The following is a 19,633-nucleotide window of genomic DNA, read 5'->3' on the forward strand; positions in this document are numbered from 1 at the left end:
TTGAAGTGCTTCTCTGAACCAAGAATGATTACTCCAATTATCTCTCTCTCTCTCTCTCTCTCTCTCTCTCTCTCTCTCTCTCTCTCTCTCTCTCTCTCTGTCTGTCTGTCTGTCTGTCTGTCTGTCTCTCTCTCTCTCTCTCTCTCTCTCTCTCTCTCTCTCTCTCTCTCTCTCTCTTTCTCTTTCTCTTTCTCTTTCTCTCTCATTCCTCCCTCCCACTACCTCTTTCAGTCTGTAAGCCCAGAGCAGGTAATCGATACATCTTGGGCAGCATCCCAGCTCTGGTATTGACACTGATGTGGAAGATGTCTGTCACTCTGAGTCATCTCGCACATGCTCTTAATGAACCTGTCGCTGTGTGAAAATGCAGAAACCCTGAGTTTAACACTCACTGAAAAGCAACAGGACCTTAACCGGACAGAACCATTACTCTCAGGAAAGTGCTGACTAAAGTCACGGCGACCCCAGATGGGACCAGTACGCAGGGCACGCTGGCCTAACACAGCCTTCCTGACATGAAATGCCCTTCCCAAACGAGCAGGAAATAATGCATAAAAAATATGCTAGAGACATTATAGCCTCAATCAGCAATGAATAAAATTTATGAAATGGATGTCACTTCTGAGTGCGTCAGAAGCCGAGTCTTCCATCTGAACCTGCAGGACCTGTCATGCTGTTTAGAAAGAAAATACCGTACTTCTGTTATCTCAGCAGGGCCATATTAGGACAGGATACTGTTTGTGCTTGATTCCTCCAGAGAAAACAATCTTGACCATGCTTTAAATTGCTATAGTGAGAAGCCAAAATGGTTGGTAGGGTGTTTATTTATTTTTTAAAATACTGTGTGGTGGTCATTGACTCTTTTGACCTGCCATGATCCAGAGACCCATTATATAAAATGCATAAGCAAAAACAGTAGGGCTAGAAACGATCCAGCTTTTTTGCATTCTGCTTATGTTTTGCTCTGGTAACAATCTCTTCATGCGGTGAATATGATTTTGAAAAGGCATACAGTGTGTAAGAAGGGCACTAATGCCCTCTAGTGGTCACCGAACAGAATTTGACTTTCCTGTCACATTAGGTCTTACGAACTTGACAGAGTTTATCTGCAAGATCACAGGTATTGAGGTTTTTTTTCCTTGTTAGATTTTGTGGAAGTCATTTTGTAAGTTTACTGACAAATTCAAATTTAGAAATTTAATTCACTGCATCCTCTTTAAACATAATCTGTTTCACATAATGTTAAACAGAATACAGATGCATAGTTTCACATTAGTATGTTTTTAAGTCATGTGATGAGCACTAATGAAGTGAGTTTTTTCTTCCTCACTCTCTTATGTTACTGTGTTTCTGTTCATAGTCTTAAAACGCAAGACATCATCGACAAAAACAACCACATTCCATACGCTTTCTTCAAGTTGCAGGGAAACGAAATCAGTAGTGAAGCTTGTATTCTTACACAGTCTGTATTTAGACTGCAGGACATGAAAGTGAACCTGACACAGTGCTCCTGGATACTTGATGTTTTGAGTCCTAGAACAAGGTTTGTCAAAGTAATACAAGCTCTCGGGTCTCGTCATTCAGGTACACTTTAGGGCTGAATTCTTCTTCCCTTATTTTTGGGTTATAAATCAGGTTATAAATAGAGTCATCAGAATGGCTCAGTCAATATTCTCAAATATGCTCATGAGTCCACTGTGATCTCAGGGATAAAACATCTTACCAGCAGAAGGTGATCAGTACTGTACCATGGTGAAAAAAGCAGCATCCTCATCCTTCACATCTCCTAAAACGATTTATTACTGACTTCAGAAAATGCATAATCACTGGTGGGGTTTGTTCGGTTTGGGTTCTAAATCCTCTCTGACTGGATTTGGGATGTTAGCTCTCTCTGATGAGTAGGATTGGCCTGGTTTGGGTTCTATGTCCTGGTTTGGGATGTAAGTCCTCTCTGACTGGTGGGGTTGGCCCGGTGTGGGGTCTAAGCCCTCTCTGACAAGTGGGATTGTGTTCTAATCCCTCTCTGACAAGTGAGATTAGCCTGGTTTGAGTTCTGATTCCTCTCTGACTGATGGAATCAGCCTGGTTTGGGTTCTATGTCCTCTGCCTGCAACATATGAAGTTGGACCCTTGCTCAACCTTGTCCACACATTCCTCCCTTTTTTTGTGAGCTCATCACCTTGGCAGTACGTTTTGATACATAGTGAATCACAACTCACGAAGCGTTTCTCCGGCAGCCGACAACACGTCGTGCGAATTTCTCTGGTCTCGGTGCTACTGTCATTCACTGGCAATCATTTCGGTAATTTCAGTGCAACTGTGTGTAGAGCACGTTGCACAATAAGCTCTGTCACAAAGCCGGATTGCAGGGTTCTGGGCTCAAGTGAAGCTGAAAGGAACAATGGCATGAAAAGTTTTGAATGTCTATGCGCTGCACAGTACTGACCGAGCAAGATTCAGTCAGGCACTGATTACAGAGCAAGATTTAGTTCAGTGCACCAAACAGTGTAAATGAAATTCACTGAAGTGTCTCAGGCAGACAAGGCCTCACTAAGAGTAGCAGATGCAAGCCCTGACATCACAGGGTTCTACAAGGTCTGCAGAAGACCCGCTATACATTTAATTAGACACATTTGTGTGTATTAAAAGTAGTACATTATGAAGCTGACCAGTTATGCTTCTACTTTGGGTTGCCATCTAGGCTGAGGAACAAGCAGCTTCTCCAGTTGTGAGCCAGTACACCCACATAGTGTTACGGTGGAATGTGTGGCTTAATTCAATAGTGTGAAATAAGTATGAACAACACACAAACAACAGCAGAATGAGACTATGTACAGTGTGATATATACATTGTATATATGTATGCTAGCTTGGCAGCTGCTCATGCCATGATACTAACCTAAGCCTAACATATCACTAGCCAAAATAAATGGCAAAAGTTGAAGACAATTCAAGTTAGTAGTCAATATAAAGTAAATAACGAAGCATCACAATTCCAAGCAAGAAGGACTTCTGAGAAGTTCCAAACCAGTTGGAGAAAAAAGGGAAAACATTTATAATAATAAAGAGCGCTAACAAAATGGATAAAAATGTACCAGGAATGATGTTTTCTGATCCATTCTTGTGCCTTATTTTAATACTGAGAGGTGCAACCGCAGGTGATAAGTTTTTAGAAAAGTCATGGTAGTAAGAAGCTATACCAAAACAATCTCCACAAATCACGAGTCAAGGTTGTTGAAAACTCCATAATTTCAGCAACTGATTCTACCAGCCCTTTAACCACCTGCCTGAGATATTTAAATGGTAGCTTGGGCAAACTCACATTTCACCAGGTGTAGTTCCAGGCATGCTTGTTTCAACCATTAAAAAAGATGATGTGCAATAAAATATGGAGGTTACCAACATTCAGAAAGTAGTGAGAGCATTTTTTAGATCAAATGGCATTGCTGTATATTGCAGGAACTAAAGTTGTAACAAAAGCTGATATCTCAGAGGCACTAGAGGTTAACAGCAATTGCTAGTATCATTTAAGGAGTTCCAGCTTAGTAACAAAACAAGCTGAACCAACAATGTCTATACAGTCCTCCATCCAGGCCAAAGGATATGAATCAGGTACAGTGACAGCATACACTCACAGTGACGACATACCCCCATCTAAGGTCTTGGCACAGCCTGACTACACCATCAGGGTTTGGCACCATTAAGCATGATGAACATCTGGGAAAATCAAAGAGAACTCAAGAGAGTAACATCCTCTCTCTGCTGGTCAGGTACATGTTGGAGTAACTAAGGCTCATCTTGGAGCATCTCTGAATTTGGAAATCTACAAGATCCAGACCATCTGTACTCTCAGTGAGATCATTGAGCCTATGCACATGCTCCATAGACACAGTAAATCCTCTGTTCTCCCTCTGGGAATTTTACAAATACTACTGGGATCTTATCCAAATCATAAGTGTTTATCATTAACATTGCACACATGAGCTTTATGAATAAATCAAGGGTGCAAACAATGGATTCTATATCACTAAGCCTTTCTTTAATGGCATAACAGCCAGAGAATTTTGCTGATAATAGTCCAAGAACAGACAAAAGAGGGATCACCTGATAACCAAACTTAAAAATTAGGGGATGGCCTGCATGTGAATGGTCTTTTATGCATTGTTGAGATGCACCAAGAGTTTTGTGAGCCAGTGCGTAAACCTTGTGACATCACTCATACTCTAAAACATTCTGCTTCCTGTTGCTCTCCGCTAAAAATGTCTCCTTAAGTTAAACTTCAGGGGATCGTGTACAAACTCAGGAAACACCAACTGACTTGAGCTAAAACCCAAGGACCTCTGTATAGCTTCCTATGCAGCAAAGGGCACCAGGAACACCCCCTGGTCCCAGTCCTTTCCCATGTCTAAGAAGTATTTTTTCAAAGCATAGAGCTCAATGACTGGTGAAATCTTTCAGGCACTCCTTGAGACTCAGGGTGACAAGGCCCTGACACCTTGACAAAAGACCTTGTGTGATCTTCAAAATTTGCATAACCTGTGCAAACAACTGACAGAAACTTGGTACCTTGGTCTGAGTGCACTACTTTTTTAAAAGGCCAAAAGTAGTTAAGAACTTAACATGAACAAATGTAATTTTTTGCACTGAGACTGTGTTCAAAAATGTAGCAGCTCACATAATGGTTAAGTAGTACTGGCTACCTGACATAGCCTTATGTATTAAGCCAACGCAAACATCTGGCACATGTTCAGAAAAGGTCCCTGATCAGGTTGAAGAGTTTTCCCATGTGCTGTCATGTGACATGAATGGCAATACCACACATCACCACTTCTGGCCAAACGTACAGGCCAAAAGGAATGTTTGAACACATGTGAATATGTTTTAGTAATACCCAAGTCCCCTGACCAAGGGAGGTTACATGTCCACTCCAGAACGTGTTCTGAAGCAAAATGGGACCCAAAAATCTGGTAGGTTCTTTACCAGGCAGCATCACTCCATGGAGGCCAGTTTCTCATTAAAACTCCCTGTTGCATAATAAAAATGCAACTTGCTTCCTAGAGCTGGCTGCAGGATCAGATACAGAAGTGAAACCCACACCAGACTAGGGCGAATTTTCTCTGCCTTAATGGTCGATCTCGGTGTGATGGTCAAATTACTGACATCCATGTTCATCATCTGGGTAGGCATTTTAAGGCACACCAACTGAGATACAGCAACAGGACTTGGCATATCATGCATGTAAACAACATCTAGTTCACATGGTTTAGCTCATGTCACAACACATACGGGGTAAACAACAAACCTCATGTGCTCTTGTCTAACAGGAGCAGTAACAATGGCTTCTCCAATTGCCAGCCAGGACACCCACACAAGGCTATGTTGGAAACAGGTGCGTAGGGTCTTTAGACTGTACAATGTGATGTGTACAAACAAAACACATGGAAAGAAAACTCAGAGTGACCAATTCTAATTCTAACATAGACCACAATACTGACAAATAAAACACAGATTATAGATTTGATTATAAAATAGATTAACCACTAGAGAAATTTAGCAAAACAATGATTTGGTGATGGGCCCCTCACAAAGACTTTTATTAACAGGTTGAAGACCCCTGATCTTCAGTCAGCACACATCTTCCAAACTAATTTCAGAAGCCAGAATGAATTAACTCCCATACATTAACTTACTGTCTATGTTTTTGTTAATCAACATTGTATGCAAATGTTAATAATTTCAGTTGAAAACTTTCAAATGTGATTATTAAATTGCAGACCATATTTATAGTTTGACATAGACATAGTGTCTGTGTGCATCAAAAACCAAATTCCTAATTGCTTGAAGTAGTCCACAAAGTTTTTTTTCGGATCACCAGTCTTTGCATATACCCCATTGTATTGTACATATCTGACTCAAATTCATTTTGGAACAAATTTCAAGTAACACTCTCTGAACAACCAGTATTTTCCAAAGACATAGCAGTTTTACCTGTAGAGTGTCTCAACCACCCAGCCATAAATTAGGATTAACCTAAACACCACAATCATATCACCACGCAGGGTAGCTGTACTTCATTAAAACTCTTTCAAAAGCACTAAAGGTTTTTAATCACCAAGAGCTTGTGGGATACTATTCTTGTGGCCACTTAAAAATATTTAGTCAAATTTTTTAAATGTAAAATAAAACAATACCCTTGCTGTAGACTCACAGTGCCACCCAATGACTGAAATGGGGAGTGCTGCACTTTATTGCTTCATCAGTCTATAATAACTGCATGATTACGTAAAATGTGATCTGGTATCTGTGGTAACTTTTTTTGCTATGGAGAACAATGACACTTGCTTTGCGTGCTCATATCTCAGTCCTTCCATCTCAGCATCACAGAATACACAGTAATCACAGAGGAGTGAAGTGAGTGCACTAGCTTGGGAGACTGCAAAGGGTCTCTTCCAAGCAGTGTTGCGAATAACGCCGTTAAAAATAACGGCGTTAGGTAACGGCGTCATTTTGACAGTAACGGGATAATATAATTAATTACTTTTCCTGTCGTTACAACACTGTTGACGTTACTGGTCATTAAAAGCGGTGCGTTACTATATATTGATATACTAACAGTAATCCGAGAGGACCCCTGCCCAGGCTAGTGAGGAGTAACAGATCTCGATAGTCACAGTTCTCGGTGTAACACCTGTTTAACTTAACAAGTCAGTAAGCGATTGGCTAAGGCAGCGTTATGGTAGCCAATCAGAGCCAGTGTTTTTACACGCGTTCACACACGACACAAACGGAGAAGAGGCAGAAATGGCGAGTCAGGAGCAAGCCAAAGAAAAATTCGCATTTTCAAGGTGGCGATATAAACATTATTTAAGAAAATACTTGAAGTTCCTGAATGTCTACCGGACTGGGTATTTGATTTATTTAATTAGGAGTGGCGGTTTTATTGTTAAGTTTACTTCTGTTGTGAACAAACCAGTTGTTGCAAGTTGAGAGAATTTAATTTAATTTGATAGATGTAAATGCACTATATATAGTGTAACTGTTTACTTTTGCTTTTTTAAATTTATTAATTAATTTATTTTCTTTACAAAGATTTGGAATTTTAAAGGATTTTATCCTGTACTGGTCTGTTGATGTGCAATAAATATCAAAAGTTAAACCCCTTTCTGATCTACTCATTTCAACTGACTGTGAAAACTGCTTTTTCAAAAAATCCTTATTCATTGGCATATAACTTTTTTTTTACTGTAATGCAAATCGTTACTTTCCCTGGTAACGAGTTACTTTTATTATAGAGTAATTCAGTTACTAACTCAGTTACTTTTTTGAACAAGTAGTGAGTAACTATAATTACTTTTTTAAATAACGTTCCCAACACTGCTTCCAAGGACATCTGTCCCCTCCAGCATGAAAAACAAAGTAAGCAGTCAAATGGACAAGTAAAGACTGTTGTTTGATAATAGGTCTGCTGAATTGGTCATCTCTCCTGATGAATGTTAAGATCCTTTTATTCTAAATGGCTCAATATGTTAGGCTCTGAGATCCACCATGTTGTCATGTTACGTGACACTGGTGTAGTATTGTCTTTTGTTTGAGAAGGTGTATTGCCCTTAACTGTAATCTTTTATTGATTTTTATGCACTTTTTCCAAGGTATTGAGATTAGTTATGTTCAGGTACCCTTACATAATATTTCTTTAGTCAGGTCTGGTGTGTGTTAAAGTTAAAGTAGGAGTTAGACATGAGTTGCCTGTGAAGGGCGTTAATGTAATTTTGAGAAATTATTTGGCAGTTGGAAGAGTTGTCCCAGTGTTGATGGTTTCAGGACAACTTTAAGCCTGTGTGTGTAATCACTGGGTCCCAAAAGTTTGCAAGGGGTGGAGATGAGCCTACTGACATTTCAAATAGCAGATGTGCCAGTAGTGTCTTCTCCAGAACTACCTACTGTAGAAGAGGAGGTTAGCTTTAGACTTTCTGCTCAAAAACAAGATGTCGCTTTTAACAAACATTTTCAGTCTGTGTGTAGCCCTGATGAACTGGGAGATAAACAGGTAGCATTCTTCTTGGAGGATAGCCTGTTGATGTGTAACCGGTTACCAGTTACGACAATGCTGTGTTTCAAATTCCAGTGCTGTCTGAATTTTGTTCTTTGGTCTTGAGTGTCATGTTCACCCTCAGTCATGGGCAGTCATGGCCTGATGGTAGGGAACTGGTCTTGCGACCGGAGGGTTGTGGGTTCGATTCCCAGACCTGAGGCCATGACTGAGGTGCCCTTGAGCAAGGCACCTAACCCCAACTGCTCCCCGGGCGCCGGGCTAGGACTGCCCACCGCTCTGGTCACGTGTGATCCACAGCCCCCTAGTAATCACGAGTGTGTGTGTGTGTGTTCTAACTGCACAGATGGGTTAACAGCGGAGGACAAATTTCGATTGCGGTGTAAAAATCACAATTGACAAAATATGGCACATTTCAGTCAGGTTACAGGGGAATTCCTAAAACTTGCAAGGATTTTAAAACATTTTTTGTGGCCTGGTTTTGCGAGAAGATGTTGTGAGATGCCATTCCTGTGATACTCATCAAAAGATAGGTCAACCAAAGCAGCCTGTTCTTCCAGCTGCTTTACAGCTGATTTCAGTGATGGGTGTGTCATTTCAGAGCGATTTGAAAGATTGTGTTGGGCCTTTGCAAGTATGTTAAGGACGTAGACAGTGTCTAGACAGTGGACAGGACTGGGGTGAAGATGTACCTTTTGTTCTTTTTGCTACACCACAGGCTAAGCAGTCTCTGTCTATGGGTCTATGGGTGTTTTCCCCTGTAGAACTGGTTTTTTGGACATGCTGTACGAGACCCGATTAAAGTTCTAAAGGAGACGGTTCAGTCAGAACAGACTCCTATGAGTAAATATGTTTTAGATTTTACCAGCTTTGTAAACGTTGGCGTTGTGCATGCGGCTAAAGAAATGGTGTGCAAGTCCTAAACCAAAATGAAATGTTCCAATAGAAAGGCTGTTCTCCATTTTGATCCTGGTGTTTTTTCCGTTTTCTCCTGCCTCATCTATGTCATCCAGTTTTGATGGACCTTACGTGATAGAAAAGAGGGTGAGTGATCTTGACTACCACTTACAAACAGGATTGCACGATTTGTCATGTAAGCACGTTTAACCCTTAGTATGAACTGCAGCCTACTTGTAGCAAAGCTTTGGAATTGCCTGTAGCTTTAGCTCCAGTGGTGGAAAATGGTCCTGTTATGGAAAAAGGGGGTTTATTTTGCACTCTGCTTTTCAGATAGAAGCAAGACTATCAAAGCCTGATGGCACTTGTTGTGCACAGATTAACGTAGATTAAATTCCATCATGGTGCCTGACTCAGATGCTCTTCCACACTTTGATGATTGCATTGATAACATCAGTTCAGCATATTTTGTCTCCAAAATAGATCGTTTAAAATGTTACTGACATGTTCCCTTGACTCCTAGAGCTGCTGACCTATTAGCTGTTCTCCCCACGGCTTCTCTCCCATATAAGTTGATGACTTTTGGTCTTAGAAATGTTCCAGCTACATTTCAAACATTCGTGAAGTCCATCTTTTCTGATATTTCCAGGATTGGAGTAATCACTTAGAGTCATTACGGTCTGTTTTAACCCATTTAGCAAAGGCAAATCTGAATCATAGGTCAAGTCAAGCATGATAGGTGCTTGAGCTGTCCTCTTGCAAGACGGTGAACAGCATATTGATCATCCTGTGTGTATCCTTTCTAGGAAGTTCGAGCATAAGTTAACCTACTCCACATTTGAGAAGGACGCATTAGCCATGCTTTTAGCTTTGTTTTTTGAGGTTTAAGTTGGTCCTGGTCCCTTGCCAGTTGTAATTTATAATGATTGCAATTCATTTTGTTGTTATGAAGGATGTATTATCACAACGAAAGACTTGTGAGATGGTTTTTATTTCAACCTTGAAATAAAACACAAGAAAGTAGTGGACAATGTAATGGCTAATGACCTTTCTAGAAATTTAATGAGTATTTTTACGATGGTAATTAAAAAAATTGAATGAATTATTCATATATATATATGTTTTTTGTTTTGGTTTTTTTTTTTTGGAGGGGGGTGGATACACTGATGGAGTAAGTAGGATAGCCAAAGTGCAAAGTGGACCAACAATGAGCAAATCCTCCCATCTACAAAACAAGAGACCAAGTATGAGTGACAACCAAAGATGGTGGGGTGGGATCCCCTGGCAAGCTGGCTGCCAGGTATGTGGGTGGATACTCCATTATCATCTGTACCACTGAGGTTACCTACAGCGTCAGGGAGCAATGAAGCCTGTAGTTTTGGGACCCTTCGAAGACTGCAACACTACCGCCACATTGCCTACCCTTCCAAACCAGCTCCATATTGACCAGGTGAGCCTCACTGTCAGAGGTTTGTGGGATCTTCAAGGGCGGTACTGTCACAGTGTGCCAGACACCCGGCCCAAGGGAAATGCCCGGTGCCCCACACACACACACACACACACACACACACACACACACACACACACACACACACCTCCTTCTCCACTCACAATGACCTAATAATTAATCAGAAGCACCTGTGCCATTATCCTTCATTGTCTCCCTGGTTTTAAGCCCACAGGTACTCTCTTCTGGTGCTATGCACTGCTAGCCTATGTACTGCCTAGGAAGACTCCCAGAGCTGGAATCTGCTCTCCTCTGTCTCTGTGTATTGAGCATTTACTGCCAGCATATTTTTTGTTGTTTTGGGGGAGGGGTGCCTTTTTCCAAGCTCAGTGCTGTGTTCTTCTGATTGCCTTCTTTGCTACGAAGAATGAAAGCACTCCTTTTGTGCACTAGCATCTCGCTCCCTCCCTCTCAAGTTTGAAGGAGATTAAATGAAGGAGATGTGTGAGATTGCAGTCAGACAGCTATTATGCTCTGCTACCTCTTAGATAAGAGCTGCTCATAACATTTGAGAGTACATGTGGCCATGACAGTATTCCATGGGTTGACATTAGACCCACTAACATCATTGGGAAACGTGTACAACAGGATAACACTGACATGGCCTCTCTGTTCTCTACAATTCTCCTTTTATGAGCATCTTTATTTTTATTGCTTTGGTTGTTTTTGTTATTTCAGTTTTGTGGGAAACGTCAAGCATTATTTGGACTTTCATCTGGCTATTTTGACTAATCAAAATGTGTAGTAGCCTACTATACACTGCAAAATATATGAATTATTCAACAGGCCTACTAACCTCTGAAGGACACTTAAATATGGTCACACATTCCTCCAGAATACCCATTTTTGCCATGCTGGTAGGGAAACTTAATACTCTTAAACAAATATTGAAATAAAACATGGGTTTCCAATGCATGCTCTCAGCAGACGTTGATATAGTTATTAGTTTTTGATTTCGTTTTTTTCTAAAAAGAGAAGAGATTAAACATGACAGTCACCATTTATCTGAGAAATTTAATCCCTTGTGCACAATTAAAGGAGTAAGCAAAAATTAAAAATTATATTCATAACTCCTTGTTTATTGTTCTATGTGGAATATACTAGATGTTTAATAATGAAACGATTATCTTTGCATAGTGCATCCAGACAATAGCATTGCCTTGGACATTGGAATTATTTTGTGATAACAGTATATGTTTCTGAACTTTGCAACAGTTTGTTACAGTTTGGTTTAAGTAGAGAGGTACACTTCTGGCATTCCGTCTTGGGTATAGTTCATTGGACATTGGTACAGCTGTCCTTTGTGCAGGCATTGAACTTCAGGGACCGTAATTCTGTGTTGTCGTGGTACACAGTAACCTAATGTGCTTCGACTGTTGAAGATTATTAGATCTCTTACAGAGAAAGATGTTTTTGGCAAATACATGGCCACTGATACTTGGTCTTTGCCTCTGAGAATAATGTTTCAGGGGCTGATTGATTTTTACAGTTTACTTTGTATAACTATTGATCATTTCTTGCTATAACTATTATTATTATTATTATTATTATTGATCCTACAGACAAACCCTGGGTCACACCAACAATAAATATCTCATATAGCTCTCAGGCAAAAGGGCCACATAGTAACAACCTGCTTGATTACGGCTTCACCATAAGAAAACAAAAGGACTGTTGCATTATCAAACAACAGCTGCTACTTTGCCTGAGGAGGTGGTGGCTATGACAACTAATGGCCACACATGAGAATTTCATTTATATAATGAGAAGTTAAATAGTTTACAACTCTCAAAAGTAAGCCAGTCTCACAGTAAATCCTTCTAAGCTTCTTGTATAACTCCATCTGATCTAAGTAATTAGTCAAAGCTTCTATCTTGAAATCATCCATCATACCCGAAGAGCCAAATGCCCTCTGCTGTTGTAGTCATCTCACACGATAACTATAACTGTCAAAAAAGTTAACTTTTGTATTGTAGCGTTCGTGCTCAACTCAAAAAAAGTACAATGAAACTAATCTCTCGTGCTTGGGAGAGCTATTGGTGTCTAACTAGGAAAGTTTAGCCACAGTGAAGCCAAACTCCCCCTCTATGGGGCAAGCCCATCTCTGTGCAGTGCAACTTTCTGCCCCTGGTGTAACAGCTAGACCCTGTACATTGTCTGTCTCATTCATACTCTGCAAGGCCTTACCCTATATGATGTCACCCTTTGGCCCACACATCCTCATGCTTTTTTGTTTCACTGCTGCTTTGCTCAACTGCTACCTCCAAGCATACTCTGGACCCATAGTAACAATCGGGGCGTCCAGGGGTCTACCAAAGGCATGCAATCACAGGCATGAATGAAGCAGTTTTGAACAGTTAAGTAACAGGATCACTGCTGATCACTCACTGATTAGTTAAAGCACAGGCCTCTGGCCATTTTGTGTCAGTCAGTGCCTGTAAGCACTGGGGAAGCACCTGTCTGATTGAGGAAACCCCAAAATGTCCTTCTCACCTCAAAATGGCCTCGGGCATCATGTATATCCCTGAGCACTGGCGTCAGAAGGCCATGGGTTATACTAGTCTCACCTGTCGTCCTCCATAACGGACATCTTCCATGCTTGCTGAAGTACCTCCTCCTGAAGTCACAGAGCCTCTATGCCACCACCTCCCAAGATCTCCTCTGTTGATCTTCTAAGTAGTGCGAGACTGTAGGTCTAGATTGTGCTCCTGCTGATGCCTCCATTCAGTTGCCTCCCCTGAAGTTCACGGTTCTCTAGAAGACCTTTTGGTGTAGTGGAGCGCAACACCACTCTCACTCTCTAGGGTGTAAGGACACCCTAGAGCAGTACTAGGATAATGGTACATAGCATTCACGTTAGCATGAATAGACCTTGCATTACCCAGTGCATAACCTGGACGCTGTAAGATTTTAGATCTTCAGTCATGCGGGCAGCGTGTCCTTCTGGCTGTCTGAATGACATAAGCCACTGCAAAGCAGCATGATCGGTTCTGATGGTAAAAGGCAGGCCGCACAAGTAGCACTTGAAGTGACAGAGAGAAAAGCACAGCCAGCAGCTCCCATCAGGTGACAGGATAATGGCGTTCTGCTTTACTGAATATCCTGCCACCACTTTCTGTCCCTCAGTCCACGCTTCAGCAAGTATGGCTCCTGTTACAGGCCACCTCCTTTCACAAAAGTTTTCCGACTTTTCCTATTGATGTTTCAGGCCTTGACAGCACCATGTCTATTAATCCTAGAACAACATCTGGGGATTTACACAGGCGAAAACTGAAAAACCCAGAACTGCCACAAGCCCTGTTTGTAATAAAAGTTTTTGGAGGGTTCTTGGGTACAAGGGGCACCTTCTAGAAGACACTATGAAGGTCAGGTGTAAAGAGCCAACACAACCATGACCCCAATAGTGATTTGTCAGGGAGATAATTGGAGAGATAATTATCTTTCCTCATCACCTCATTAAGGTGACATTAAAGTCCACACAAAACCTGCAATGTCTCTCTTTTTATGGACAATGATCACAGGAGATGCTGTAGTGCTGTCAATTGGCTCAGTAATGCCTGTCTGCTCCGTTGGCACCAGTGCCCTGTCAGCTGCTTCTTGGCAGGCCACGGGTGGATAAAGGCGTCCCAGTCCCACTGGTGCTGCATCCCCCATATCCATCAGTTAGCATGCCTGCCACTCCCAAGTTGAATCCATGTTTGAACTCCTGCCTTTACTGGTCCACGGTCAAGGCATTGACTGTTTCTGCAGCCACATCTCCCTGACAGCGATTTAGGCCCCATCTGTCCCCATCTGACACAAAACGGTTTGGAACCCCAGCAGTGTGACTCGAAGCACAGGATTGTAGTGCACTGTTCAACTGGGGCAGGATGGCTACTAGCCTTGGGGCAAATGTCCATTGCAAATATAAGTGGGGTAGAGGAAGAATGGTAATAAGTGACAGAATGGACGCATGTAAACCAGGAATGACATGGGCTTTTGGGGTTGGACAGCATTAGTGTGAGCCATAATGATAAGTAAACACCCACAATTATATAATTCTCAGTTTTCATTTACTTAATTGTTTAGTTGTTAGGTATTTGGTTTAAAAAGCAATGAATGGCTTAGACACTAGTTTGTGGATTCATGAGTATGATGAGTATGGTGAGCGTTCTCAGCATCAGTTCAAGGCAGTATAATGGTTCATAATCTGGAGGAGTACTAGTTCATGCTAAATCTTCCCTTACTCCTTCAGTTACCCGCATTATTTGGGGCAAAAAAAAAGTTTTTTTTTCTGTGATGATTATAATAATGTGACATCTTTCAAGTTTCAGATTTAATGGTGAAAGTGGAATATTTAGCTGTGGTCCTAGAATGAACGCACCTACATTCAGAAAGTTATTGTGTGCCAAGATGATCAGATGACTCTGGCAGCAAGTGGACAGAAGAAAAGTGATTTGGAGTATAATGTAATCAGTGTTGAATTATAACATACAACACTGATTAAGGACAATAATGATCATTTGTATCTGGAGCTAATACACATTATATCAATAGCATAGATGTTAATATAACACTGGGGGTTAAGAGTGTTGACCTTTGAGAAAACCTGTTTGATCAGGATGTATTAAATTATGAATTACTGTTTCTACTCTGTTGGCTAGTGCCTTGCTGATTATTTTTGTCTGTATTCATTAATGATAATGGTCTGTAGCTAGATGGTTGGGTAGGGTCTTTGTTTGGTTTATGGTGAAGGGAGATGATTGCAGTATTCATATTTGTTGGAAGTTTTGCATTTTGTTTGATTGTTCTGTAAAACAGTTGAGATAAGGATGACCAAAAGTGTTTATAAAACTCAGCAGGGAATCCATCAGGTCCTGGGGCTTTACTGTTAGGCATATGTTTTAAAGCTTTGTAAAGTTCTTCTAGGGATAATGGTCCTTCGAGTGTTTGTTTTTGGTTTTCAGTTAATTTAGGTAGTTTGATGTGGTCCAGGAAGTTATTGATTTTGTCTAAGTTGATTTCATTGTCTGATGAGTATACCTTTTTGAAAAAATCTTTAAAGGTGTTAATTATCTCATCAGGTGTCTGCATTGTTTTCCCTGCTGAGTTTTTTATGGTTGGAATAAAAGTTTTTTCTTTATTACGCTTAATGAGATTTGCTAAATATTTTCCAGACTTCTTTTTTATTTGAAACATTTCAATGTAACTGTACAGCACAGAGGTGGGACCAAGTCAGTGTTTTGCAAGTCTCAAGTAAGTCCAAGTCTTTATACCTCAAGTCCCGAGTCAAGTCTCAAGCAAAGACACTCAAGTCAAGTCAAGTCTCGAGTCAAGACAGGCAACAGTCAAGTCAAGTCCCAAGTCTGAAACTTGGAATTTCAAGTCCTTTCGAGTCTTTTTTTTTTTTTAACCAATGTTGCAGGTATATTTTAAATGTAAATAATAGACATGCGTTTTAAATCTGTATTCTCCTCAAATCTTGATAAAACGTGCAACTGAAAACACGAAGTATAAAAAAAATTAAAATTACACCTCTTTATTGCACAGTTCAATTTGTTAAACTTAGCTGCAAAAATATTCAATTTTCCAGAAATAAATATTATGTGAAAAAGTCATAAGTAGAACTCCATGTTCAAATAAAAAGTGCTGATATTTTCACAGTACAATACAACGAACCATAACAGCATTTTCCCTCTCTTCTCTTATCTGGTTTCTTGGAGAACATGTGTGAGTGACACAAGACAAACAAATATAAGAACTGAACAATTAACAGGAATCTGCAACTTTAGACATTTCAGTAAACTATTCTGCATTGCATTTGCTGGCCAAATGTCTGTATGTCATTTGTGCACGATGAATGATGTCCCCATAGCTGAAAACTCGCTCCACTTTTGTCAATATATTTTTTTCTCGACGTAGATGTCTTCAAATACACAATCCATGCTGAGATAGAACTGGATATTATGATGGTGACAGAGAGAGGCTCTCTTCCCCGAGTTCAGATACAGAACCCAGGGTTGCCAACTCTCACGCATTGAGCGTGAGACACACGCATTTGACCGTCTTCACACGCTCTCACGCCACACATCCGATTTCTCACGCCGGAAAAAAATCTAGTTTATTTACCTCTGATCCACATCTATGGTTCAATGAGTTACTAGTTCGCTCTGGCACCAACCACTGGCGATCGATCAATCGCGATATAATACTTAATTTGTGTCCATTTTACACCCCGCCCGGTAAAAATTTATGTTCGCCAACCCCCCATTTGATTGGTTGTGCTGCAGCTCATGCACACACACACGTACAGAGTGTGTAAAAGCAGAGGACTGGTCGAGGGGGGTCGGCATCAGAAGGACGGAAATGAAATTAATGGGGCGCACTTTATAAATATTAATATGCGTTTTAAAATTTAGATTTGGGGTAAAAAAAAAAGAAGTCTTTGCAAGTAAACAGGTTCAAGTCCAATTCAAGTCCCAAGTTATTGGTGTAAAAGTCCAAGTCAAGTCTAAGTCTCTGAATATTTTTTCAAGTCAAGTCAAAAGTCTTAATATTAATGACTCGAGTCTGACTCGAGTCCAAGTCATGTGACTCGAGTCCCCACCTCTGGTACAGCATTTCCAAGTCTCTTAAGCTAGGAACTGAAAATTAAATATCTAAATAACATCAGAGGACTCAGAGTCTTCTGAAGAACATTTAAAACTGATCTATGCTGAACCATAAAGGTTCAATTTTATTACAAAAGTTTTAAAAAGACATTGCCATTTCCATTTTCCTCTGGTGCATCTGAGTCATCATCCGCTTCCTCAGTCATCCTCCTCTTCCTCATCATCATCCAAATCCAGGACTTCGTTTTCCTCCAGAGCGGCCTGCTGCTTCTCCAGGGCGGCCTTCAGTGCCTGCTCCTCCTCCACGCTGGGGTCCACGGCCTCAGTCACCTCGGGCCCACTCGGGTACTCAGTCTGCGGTGGGGGCGGCACGGCCGGGGTGTAGCCTTTGCCGGAGAACTTCAGCCCCCAACCAATGTAGATGTTTTCAAACTTCCTGTGAAGAACTGTGAGTTAAGCATGAGTTGTCCCCAGTGGCGGACACGTGTGTGGGAGGTGAGGGACTTACTTGCCACAGGTGTAGGCAGTGGCACCTGGCCACAGGTTGGAGTGGACGACAGCAACGGCAAACTGAGTGATGAGGTGGGAGGGGACTCTGGTACTCCAAGGAGGGGTGTCACTTAGCTCTAAAGTTTACAGTTTAGACTTTAGCTCTAAAGTTTACTTAGATTACAGGAGCTTGGATTCTCTGCTCAATTGCATCCCCTGACCTGCGTCCACTCACCTGCATCCGCATGCCTGTGTCCTCTCTCCTGTGTCCTCTCAACTACATCCTCTCACCTGCATAATCTCAAATGCGTACTCACCTGCATACTCTCTCCTGTGTCCACTCAACAGCATCTGCTCAACTGAGTACTCTCTCCTGCGTCCACTCAACGGTGTCCTCTGTCCTGTGTCCACTCAACAGCGTCCTCTCATCTGTGTAATCTCAAGTGCTTACTCACCTGCATACTCTCCCCTGTGTCCACTCAACAGCATCTGCTCAACTGAGTACTCTCTCCTGCGTACGCTCAACTGAGTACTTTCAATTGCGTACTCGTCCTGCGTCCATTCAACTGCGTCCACTCAACTGTGTACACTCACCTGCGTCCATTCAACTGCGTCCACTCAACTGCATCGTCTCACCTGCGTAATCTCAACTGGGTACTCACCTGCATACTCTCTCCTGTGTCCACTCAACAGCGTCTGCTCAACTGAGTACTCTCCTGCGTCCATTCAACTGAGTACTCTCAACTGCATACTCTCTCCTGCGTCCATTCAACTGCGTCCACTCAATGGTGTCCTCTGTCCTGTGTCCACTCAACAGCGTCCTCTCACCTGTGTAATCTCAACTGCTTACTCACCTGCATACTCTCTCCTGTGTTCACTCAAAAGCGTCTGCTCAACTGAGTACTCTCTCCTGCGTCCACTCAACTGAGTACTCTCTCTTGCGTCCATTCAACAGCGTCCACTCAACTGCGCACTCAACTGCGTACTCACCTGCGTACTCTCTCCTGTGTCCACTCAACAGCATCTGCTCAACCGAGTACTCTCTCCAGCGTCCACTCAACTGAGTACTCTCAACTGCGTACTGTCTCCTGCGTCCATTCAACAGCGTCCACTCAACTGCGTCCTCTCAACTGCGTAATCTCAACTGCGTACTCACCTGCGTACTCACCTGCGTACTCACCTGCGTACTCACCTGCGTACTCTCTCCTGTGTCCACTCAACAGCGTCTGCTCAACTGGGTACTCTCTTCTGCGTCCACTCAACTGCGTACTCTCTCCTGCGTCCACTCAACTGAGTACTCTCAACTTTTTTTTTTTTGGGCCCACCTCCACCCTCCCATCTTTGGGGCACAACTTTGTTTTTATATCGAATAATAGATCAAATAATAACAATTCTGTATAATATGGTGCAAAATGATTACAATTATTGGGGTTAGGTGAACCATGAGAAAATAGAATAAAGAAAAGAGGGGAAAAAAAAGAGGGGGAGAGAATAAAAAGGGAAAAGATAGAAGGGCGGGGGAAAAAAAAAGAAAAAAAAATACATATACATACATATATACAAATATATACATATATATATATACACACACATATACACATATACTCACCTGCATACTCTCTCCTGTGTCCACTCAACAGTGTCTGCTCAACCGAGTACTCTCTCCTGCGTCCACTCAACTGCATACTCTCAACTGCGTACTCTCTCCTGCGTCCACTCAACGGTGTCCTCTGTTCTGTGTCCACTCAACAGCGTCATCTCACCTGTATAATCTCAACTGCGTAATCAACTGCTTACTCACCTGCCTCCTATCTTCTGTGTCCACTCAACAGCGTCTGCTCAACTGAGTACTCTCTCCTGCATCCACTCAACTGCGTACTCTCTCCTGCATCCATTCAACGGTGTCCTCTGTCCTGTGTCCACTCAACAGCGTCCACTCAACTGCGTCCTCTCACCTGCGTAATCTCAACTGTGTACTCACCTGCATACTCTCTCCTGTGTCCACTGAACAACGTTTGCTCAACCGAGTACTCTCTCCTGCGTCCACTCAACTGCGTACTCTCAACTGCGTACTCTCTCCTGCGTCCACTCAACGGTGTC

The 19,633-nt window shown here is 41.8% G+C and overlaps 1 long non-coding RNA gene across 1 annotated transcript in view; it reads right to left on the reverse strand.

Moving 5' to 3' along the window:
• Positions 1 to 15,786: 15,786 nt before the first annotated feature.
• The window catches only part of LOC143523442 (uncharacterized), a 4,828-nt gene continuing 981 nt past the window's right edge, over positions 15,787 to 19,633 (reverse strand). The window contains exons 1-2 of the long non-coding RNA XR_013133341.1: positions 17,553 to 19,633; positions 15,787 to 17,480 (exon numbers count right to left, since the gene is read on the reverse strand). The exon at positions 17,553 to 19,633 is cut by the window's right edge and continues 981 nt beyond it. This is a non-coding gene — a long non-coding RNA (uncharacterized LOC143523442). The remainder of the gene's footprint in view (positions 17,481 to 17,552) is intronic.

The sequence above is a fragment of the Brachyhypopomus gauderio genome, chromosome 9, assembly GCF_052324685.1.
Source record: "Brachyhypopomus gauderio isolate BG-103 chromosome 9, BGAUD_0.2, whole genome shotgun sequence".
NCBI lineage: Eukaryota > Metazoa > Chordata > Actinopteri > Gymnotiformes > Hypopomidae > Brachyhypopomus > Brachyhypopomus gauderio.